The following is a 6,171-nucleotide window of genomic DNA, read 5'->3' on the forward strand; positions in this document are numbered from 1 at the left end:
AACGGGCTGATCGGGTCCCTGCTCAGGAAAATGGAGGCAAAGAAATCGTTAAATAGGTTAGCTTTGTCGTCTGGTGTGACTACTAGATTTCCTAGCATGTCTTGCAGAGGCCCCACGTTACCTGGTACCTTCTTTTTGCCCCCTTTGTATTTAAAAAAGGACTTGTTATCCTTGATCCGGGTAGCTAGTCCCAGTTCCATCTCCGCCTTGGCCTTCCTGACTGCCCCCTGCAGCCCCAAGCAACTGAGGTATAGTCCTCCCTGATGATGGCCCCTCCCTTCCATTGGGTGTATGCCTCCCTTTTAGCTAGGAGACATTCCCGTATGCTTTTGGTAAGCAATGGGGGCTTTTGTGCCCTCTTGCCCCCTTTGACCCTTGTTGGGATTACATCCCTTTGGGCTTGGAGGATCGTCTCCTTAAGGAATGGCCACTCTTCTTGGACATGTGCCTCCTCTACCCTCCCTGACTATTCTCCTTACCTCGTTGAAGTCCGCCCTCCTGAAGTCCAGGGCTGCTGCCTTGCTGCAGGCTTTTGCCACTTTGCGCTGGATGGTGAATTCCAGCAAACAATGATCGCTGTCGCCCAGGTAGTCGAGCACCCGCAGCCCCCTCACGAGGTTGTCGCCTGTGGCCAGCACCAGGTCCAACAAGGCGTCTCCCCTGGTGGGGCTGTGCACCTCCTGAGTTAGATGGAGGTCCTGTATCTCAGCTAGGAACCTACGTGAGCGGTCAGACCTGGCTGACTGCTCTTCCCAGCAGATGTCTGGAAAGTTCAGGTCACCCATGATGACGACGTCTTTTGACCTAACTACCTCCACAAGCTGACTTAAGAATTCCCAGTCTAGCTCTTCCCCTTGGTTGGGTGGTCTGTAGTAGACCCCCTCCGTTATGTCCCTTTCCCCTCGACTTCCTTGTATTCTAACCCAGAGCACTTCAGTGTGCCCCTCCTCTGACCTTGTGCTACTTGATGAGGATGTGTATTCCTCCTTGATGTAGAGCACCATACCGGCACCTTTCCTCCCTGTCCTATCCCTCCTGTACAGCCTATAGCCCTTGATATTCACCGCCGAATCGTGCGTTGGGTCCCACATTTCTGTGAGCCCCACTATGTCTGGCTTGGTGTCAGCTAGCAGGAGGGTAAGTTCACATAGACCAAAGAATTACATCCAGTCATTCTGATGGAGCAACGGTCTGTCTCCTAGAAAGACTTACCATCTTCTTTTAGAGAGATCATGTGATGGAGAATTTGCCATATGCCTGGGTAAATTGTTCCATTGTTTAATTATCCTTACTTTTGATGCTTTTGGCACTTAGCTTTGCCCCCCGCCAAGCAGGGTGTTGCGAGTTGAGTTTAGTGAGTTTCAGTTCATTCTGAATTTCATTCTCAGATTGTAATCTGTCTGACTTTGAACTGGAGTTCTCAACACAGCTGTGAAAGGGTGGTAGGCACAAAACAGCAGTTTAGTAGTGAATTCAAAAGAATAATTAAAAAGTTCATCTATGATGGGGTGAATGAAATTCTCTTCCTTTTTTTTTTACAATAATGTTAGGCCTACTTTGAGAAAACATTGTGTAAAACAGAGTCAGTAAAATGAGAGAATTCAAAACAGTGAGATCAGTGTGGTGATCTCATCCTACACAGCTGGACTGGCATTTTCTGCCTCTCCACCATGCAAATAGTGTGAGGTGTTTCTTACAGGTAATGTTCGATTCAGATTTCCCCTTGTATACACCCTTCCACTCTCATCGAACTTGTCAAAGAGTAGAAGAGTAAAAATGCTTCTCAGTCTTCCTTCTCCCAGTGTAATATAGTTGTAATGCTAAGTCTGAGTAAGCTCTTCTTGCCTGCTTGGTTGTCTCTCACTTTCAGTACGAGATCTGGTATAATGGTAAAAGAAACAAACCCCAATTAAGCTAGTTTCCAGATGATAACAGAGAACTAGCCATGTTTATTTGCTGAAGACTTGTTTATTATACCTGGCCTAGGTGCAGCAATTCATTTGGATGCTTGATACCAAAAAATGCCTATTGGTTGTGGTTCATGATTCTGCTCCAGAAGTTTACATCATCCATGCACAAAACCTCAGGGTAGCTAAGGTGATTAATTACACCCCAGCAGTAGCAGATAGTCAAAGAAAAAGTTGCTCTGTCTCTTTGCTCATTGCCAGGGAATGCCAGTGCCTTACAGATGTTTGCAAACTAGCCTTTGGCTGAAAAGTGCACAGACAAACTGGTCAGTGAATCCTAGTGAACAGGCCTGAAGAAAACATGATGAATCCATAAACAGGTTTTGACAACCCTTCTACTCACTGTACTTCTGGTATCTTACCAGCCCTTCAACAAATCCCTTTGGGACCCATGAACAGGGAAAGTTGCTAGATTAAAATGTAGGTTCTGAATCAGTTTTTCTTTCTAGACTCTCAGTGGATGGGGTGTGAGGTAACTAGACTCAGGAATTCTGTCACACCTGCACCACTACCCATACCTACACCATATTTTGGGTCACAGCACTTTTCCCGAGAGAGCTGGATAATGTATCAAGGTCACTGCATATATATATATATATATATATATAAATGCAGCTCATGGATCAACGCACGCTATGACTGGATAGTATAACGATATATGTATCTTAAATTGGATGTTGGCTTTCCATCCCAGGCTACCTGGACTGGGGCAGAGACTGCTCCCACACATACACAGGATAATTAAGCACCCCAAACAAGCAGACTCCTTTTGCACAATATTTATCTTGGGCTTACCTGGAGAGGAGAGCCGTCCAAAGTTATGCAACTGCTTAAATATCGTGCTGAATTGGAGCCTTAACATGTAGTCCGCAGAGAGTTAAATTAGCCTCGTCTTCAAGAAAGTGGACTCAGACTAAACTGGAGGTAAGAAGTGGGATGTCCTGGGAGCTGGTCTCTGCTTTGGTGACTGTTCATGCATTTTATACAAGGATTGTTTAATAGAAAATGGAGAAAGTCCTTGGACAATGAGAACTCCAGGCTTCCCACTCCCAGGTGAATGCTATAGCAACCAGCCCACAGCATCATCCTCTTATGCCCTCTCTTTCTGGCCCCATAAAGCTTCCATACCTTTCTGCAGAGTAGCACAGCTGCAATAGGAGAGGTGCAGTGTCCCCTCCCAACCTGGGCTCTTTCCTTGGTCATTAGAACATTCTCCTAACAGGTGAGAGTGGGTTGGAACCCCCTCAGGTGAGAAGAGCCTTGGTTTCAGGTCTCCCACATACTAGCTGAGCGATCAAACCACTAGGTTATTACATAAAAGATGGGAATGATGCCCCCTCCCCAGTTGTCCATGTTTTAAAAGAAAAATAGTGAGCCTGGTAAAGTTCCCTTGTTAGGAAAGGACTCCAAGCTCTGGTTCCCAAGTGGAGAGGACCCAGTCTGCAGCCCTGACTTGGGTACCTAAGCTCCAGAGAGGGGCAGGCTTACACTGAAAATGTGATTTGTGCATATCAAGTATAAAGCAAAGGAGCTTTCTGATGATGCAAGATGCTAAGCAGCTGTGACAACATCCTCTCAGACAATGTACAAGATTGAAAACTAAAAGCCTTCAAAACTAAAAGCCAAGTTCTCATCTTCTGTAACAACTGCTATCCTTTGTGGACCAAGAATAGAGAAGGGCTTGTAATGCACATTCACTGAAGGGTTATACATTCCCCTTGCTCCAAGAAAGCTGGTTCTGAACATCTGAGAATCAAATAAATTCAAATCCCAAATGAATACCCTGATTAATTTAGAACTGGTCTCTTGGCCAGTATACCTCAGCTCCGCACGGACTACTAAGTACTAATTATTTGTGGCTGGGAACTATAAATGACCCACCCTATGTAAATGGATCACAGAGGGAGGCCTATAACACACACATTCTCTAGTAGATTACACATACCTGTCTCCAGGTGAAATCAGTGGATAACTCAGTACCTTATAGAAAACAGAGTATTTTATAGGATTGCACCTTAATTTTGCATGTGAATACATAACTGTACATGCAAAATGACAAACTGTGCATAACTACTGGTCTCTGCACAGATTTTGCAGAAACAAGGTATGAAAATGTAGTTGCAATTGTCAAACTGAATACTATAAAAAAGGATCTGTAAAAAAAAAAAAAAAAAAAAAAAAATCTTCATACTTAGAGATGGATGCAATTAATATCCTAAATCTTTCATAGCCTTTAGACACTTTCATGATAAGTGCAACATCAAAATATTGATGGTAGAAATTTCAAATTGATGGATACATCACATTCTTTAACTAATGCTTGGAAATATTTATACAACAAAGATGTGTAATTACACCTAACTGCCTCATTTTTCAATTTTTTTAAGCAAACATGATTTATTTTTGTCATCATGTGTGTGAGATTTGACGAGTCCCCAAAGCAGGCCCTGCCAACCGTATACACACAGGATGCCATCAAATAGCTTTTACAAACTGTTAGAGAGAGGCAGGCAAGGCAGAACAAGCCAGAAATGCTGAAGTTGCCAAACCGGACTTTTAAAATGATCATGCAGTTAAGTTGTGTTTTTCATTTTACAACCACAAAGTGCACAAGTGTCTTCCTGAAACTGTGAGCTCATTTGGTGCAGGAGCTATAATTCTGTGCACTTGTGCAGCACTGTACAACCAGGGCCAGATTAATGCATAGGCAAACTAGGCAAATGCCTAGGGTCCTAAGTGAAGAAGGAACCCAGTTGTACTACTTTTACATGTTATAATTACTGAGTGAAAAAAGTAGGGGCCCTTGAGTTTATTTGCTTAGGAGCCAATATAGAGTTAATCCACCCCCAAGTACAACAGGCTCCAGTTTTGTTTGAGGCATATAACCCTTACTGTAGTATAAAAGTTTATTCATAATAATGAGGGGGGTGGTGTCTTTTGCAGCAAGCAAAGCTAAATTTTAGGAAAAGCTCTTGGCAATTTGACACCTCTCTCTATTTTGATGAATTGTACTCTAACTTTGTGTGTGTGTGGAAATCTTTTAGTACAATGTTACTTTGTATTTAAACTTACCTGTTATGTATACACGATGATCTGCATAACATACAACTGCATAACACAACACCAGTCCGTTTGTTATGTATACCTTCCATTAAAACAAACATTGGTTAAATAAAGTAGTGTATATACTAAACCAACATGCAGATAAGTGCATAGTTTCTTTCAGCCCCACTGTTACCTCTGAAGTGTTTATACCCTGGGTAACTGGCTGGAAAAGAAAGGCTATCAAAAGGCTGCTCAGAGCCTTGGACATGGCAAATGCTTGTTGGTTTCAGGGCTGCCACCTCCCTTCATTGTCAAGGCTTCTTATTGTAGCCTGACAAAGAGTGGAGCTAATATGGGGGATGTTAATACCACATCACTGTGTATTTAATGGGTATTCCTGCTCCAAGTTGGGATAAACCCATATTCTGGCTAGTGCATGGTTGTTGATTCCAGCTGTGTTGAGACTCGCTATGACTGATGAAGGGTGTTTGTGCCTGAAAGCTTGCAAAGAACTTTTCCTCAACTATTTACTTGGTCTAATAAAAAATATCCCATCTACCCAAAAAACCTTGCCTACTCTAGCGCATGGCCTTTTCCCAGGCCTTACATGGAATATGCTGAGTATAAATATCAAATAGCAAGTCTATATCAGCTCCTCATTTACCTTTGTAAAGAACTTCACAAACCGCAGCTACTGCGGGACGTGGGGCCGGAAGCCCTTTCTCGTAACGCACTTCGGTCTACTCCTGCAAACAGCAATGTCACTGTTTTAACCCAGAGGAGGTCGAGGGGGTGGGAGTGGTAAATAAAATACTTAAGAATTAAGTATCCCAATTAAATTACCCCAAAGGAGCGACTAAGGATGTCAGCCGAGAAGTGGGGACTCTCGTCTGGTGGCGGCTGGTCTCTTGTAGACCCCGTGGCTCCACCTGTGAAGCCTTGTATTCAAACCCGGTCCTCAGTCGCGAGGGCACACCGCCCTGCAGGCCCGGCCCGGCCCGCTTTCCTGTGAGGCTGCTCTCGTGCGCTGTGCCCCGGAGAGGAGCTGGGTGGGGGGGTCGGGAGCAGGAGGAGCAAGACCTGTGGCCCGAGGAGGGCAGAGCGGGGGCGGCCTCGACCTTGCCCTCGCGGGCGACCCCGCCCGCTCCCCCCGGGCTGA

At 44.6% G+C, this 6,171-nt stretch overlaps 1 long non-coding RNA gene across 3 annotated transcripts in view; it reads right to left on the bottom strand.

The window, feature by feature from the left end:
* The window catches only part of LOC102378757, a 20,487-nt gene extending 14,322 nt beyond the window's left edge, over nt 1-6,165 (bottom strand). Inside the window, exons 1-7 of one of the 3 annotated variants that reach the window (XR_003092576.1) lie at nt 5,856-6,165; nt 5,677-5,758; nt 5,040-5,112; nt 3,913-3,947; nt 2,763-2,885; nt 1,978-2,210; nt 1,213-1,878 (exon numbers count right to left, since the gene is read on the bottom strand). This is a non-coding gene — a long non-coding RNA (uncharacterized LOC102378757). Of the gene's footprint in view, nt 1-1,212; nt 1,879-1,977; nt 2,211-2,762; nt 2,935-3,912; nt 3,948-5,039; nt 5,113-5,676; nt 5,759-5,855 lie in introns of all 3 variants that reach the window. The other 2 variants (XR_003092577.1, XR_323109.3) reach the window with 2 other exon arrangements.
* Between the last annotated feature and the right edge of the window lie 6 nt (nt 6,166-6,171).

The sequence above is a fragment of the Alligator sinensis genome, unplaced genomic scaffold (genome assembly GCF_000455745.1).
Source record: "Alligator sinensis unplaced genomic scaffold, ASM45574v1 scaffold289_1, whole genome shotgun sequence".
Taxonomy (NCBI): domain Eukaryota; kingdom Metazoa; phylum Chordata; order Crocodylia; family Alligatoridae; genus Alligator; species Alligator sinensis.